Genomic DNA, 2906 nt, shown 5'->3' with positions numbered 1-2906 from the left:
AAACTGTAGACCAAGGTTTACAGAGATAATCTGGCCATTAGCTTACACATGTCTTAACTGCTTCTAAAACACCCCCTTTTTCAGAAAATGAGATTAATCTAAGAGCTGGAAAAGTTTTATTCTCTCCTATGTAGGTCCTTATGCTGTGGTCATGCAGTAGCATTGGACACCAGGGAGCAGTGTGTTCAGCTATACATCTGTCTTCTGGCACATGTCTCTTCTCTCATCTTCTCTGTAGGTGAGTGTGTTGGGAAGTCCTGTTTTAGATAAACACTGACACATACAAATATGCACGCAAGTGTTCATGCTAGAGGCAAGATTTAAGAAACCAGTCCTACAGTCTGTGAAGAAGGTGACTATTTCACAGCAAGCTTGTTGCACAGGTATGAGCATCCCTGGTCTCCTTCTCCCCTAATTAAAGGAGCTCCTCCTCCTGCAGAGGTGAGCCAGCATTGCTTCCACCAAGAAGAACCTGCTTCTCTGGAACACAAATACAAGACTTTCTCCCAGATGATGCTGTTGAAAACCTGGAGTAAATCCATGCAAGTCTACTCTGAAAGGGCAATCTGCCTGTCTGAACTGGAGGCAGAAAGCACCCCTATTTGTCTTCTGCCTTTAGGCCAATGCATATCAAATCTTTCAGAGCTAGCACAGCCTTGTGCCACTAGCATTTGCAGTGGGCACATAGATTGAAAGAAATGGGGTGTGACATTTTAGTGGGGTCAGCTTGGAAAAGATGCTAATGTGGCATATCAAGCAAGCTGTGACAGACGGCTCCGGGGTGCCTTTCCTCCAGGGTCCCAGGTTCTCAGGATTTAGATTTTGATCCTTGTTATCCCACTGTTTTATTGCACTAAAGGTCACAGACTCACAGGCACCTCTTCTATTATCAAATACAACCTGTAGTGGAATCTCTTATACTGGGCTCTTGAATAGCTCTGCCTAAATGTTGCTTTTCTATGAGATGACTGTGGGAACCAGTATGGTCTGAGATAGCCTGTTGGTGCAGAACTATTGCAGGGGCAGCAAACTAAGCACATTAGAAGAGAAAAGCATCATTTCTTTATAATATTTTTTCAATTTAAAATCATCTTTGGGTGACTACAGAATGAAAACAGGTTTTTAACTATGTGAACTAGCATCTTTAAGGAAAACTAAAGTCTTAGTGCCTATTTTGTGCATTCGAGATAAAAACAAAATTAAATGTTTATTCTCCCTTCCCTGGGCTTGGAAATATAGTTAGCAAGAAGCTAGAGTGGTTATTTTCTTCTACAACTGCTACCTTCTAAATTGTGGCCAACAAGAACTGTGTTACTGTACTGTTAGGAGTCTATAAGACAGCAGTTATGTTAGAGACAGCTGTATCTATTTTCTTCTCTAGTTCAGTTTGGTGTCTATATCTGTATCTGTGGATTTGAACAAGAGGTCTAATTCCCTGCACTGTCAAGCATCTTCAGCTTCCACCTTTGAAAAGAAGCATAATTACTTACAATGCCTGACAATGGAATAGGGTATTGAACACGAAGAGTAAAAAATATGGGCTTACATTGCTAGCTCAGCGTCACAGCATCAATCTGCAAGACACCCAAATGCAAATTGCAAGGAAGAAACTGCTGGTCACATTGATTTCTTTTTGGACACTGTAAGTAAGGCTATAGGGTGCTGCTGGTCTGTTGAGTCTTTCTTTTAAAAGTTGACCCAACCAAGGAGAGTGACTGACTTATTCTTTTAGGGTCAATACAAAAGTCACTGTTGAAATAACGATTGAATCACTTGAAAGAACATGGGCAAGGTAATATCTTTTACTTAGATTTTACTAGATTAACTGATATAGGATTACAGAATCACAGGATAATCCAAGTTGGAAGTGGCTTCAGGAGGTGTCTAGTCCAACCTCCTGCTCACAGCAACGTCAGCAAAGAGATCTGACCAGGTTGCTCAGAGCTTGATCCAGTCGAGTCTTGAAAACTTCCTCAAACAGAGACTGCATAACCTTTCTGGGCAACCTGTGCCAGTGCTTGGGTGTCTTCATTGGGAAAAATTTTTTCCTTATACACAGTCTGAACCTCTTTTGTTTGACTTGTGCCTGCTGTTCCTTGTCCTCCCACCACACACTGCTGCAAAGAGCCTGGCTTTGTCTCCTCAGTACCCTCCCTGCAGGCACTGGGTGCTGCTGTCAGGTCACCAAAGCTGTGTCTGCTCCAGGCTGGACAAGCACAGCTCCCTCAGCCTCTCCTCCCAGGGCAAGTTCCCCAGTCCTGACCATCTTGGCGGTCCCCACTGAACTCACTCCAGTTAGTCGATGTCTTTTCTGTATTGTGAGGACCAAAACTGAATGTGGTATCTAGATGTGGTCTAATGAGTGCTGAGTAGTGGGGGGTAATCACTCCCCTTGATCTACTGGCTCTGCTCCTGTCAACACAGCCCATATAAGCAACATATAAGCAAGGCTGAGCAACAACTGGTATGCCTTATGTTTTTCCGTAACTTGTCAGAAGTGGTCAGTTACAGGGTATTTCCTGCCTCACARACCTTGCCCCATTTCCACCTCATGGCAAAAGCAGCACTAGAACTCCAGGCTACACTGTCTTTCAGGCTTCCTGACAAAAGTGCAGATGAGTTTTTCATGTTTAATCCAGTCAGAACTTGATTTTAGGTTCAATCTCAAAGATTGGAAATACCCGGACAGTCTACTAGGATGTCAGCCCAATATCTGCTCAGCAGACTGTGGTCAACCTTCTCAGGATGGTCCCAACATTTTTCCTCGAGAATCCTGTGATGATAATGCAAAACTTGGAATGACACAGTACAAGAGGGATGTGGCACTACTGGAGCAAGTCCAGCCAAGGGCTACAAAGATGATTAGGGGACTGGAGCATCTCTCTTATGAGGAAAGGCTGAGAGAG

This window comes from Apteryx rowi, unplaced genomic scaffold, assembly GCF_003343035.1.
Source record: "Apteryx rowi isolate R43461 unplaced genomic scaffold, aptRow1 scaffold_386, whole genome shotgun sequence".
Classification (NCBI taxonomy): domain Eukaryota; kingdom Metazoa; phylum Chordata; class Aves; order Apterygiformes; family Apterygidae; genus Apteryx; species Apteryx rowi.
Note: the sequence above shows the minus strand (reverse complement) of the source record.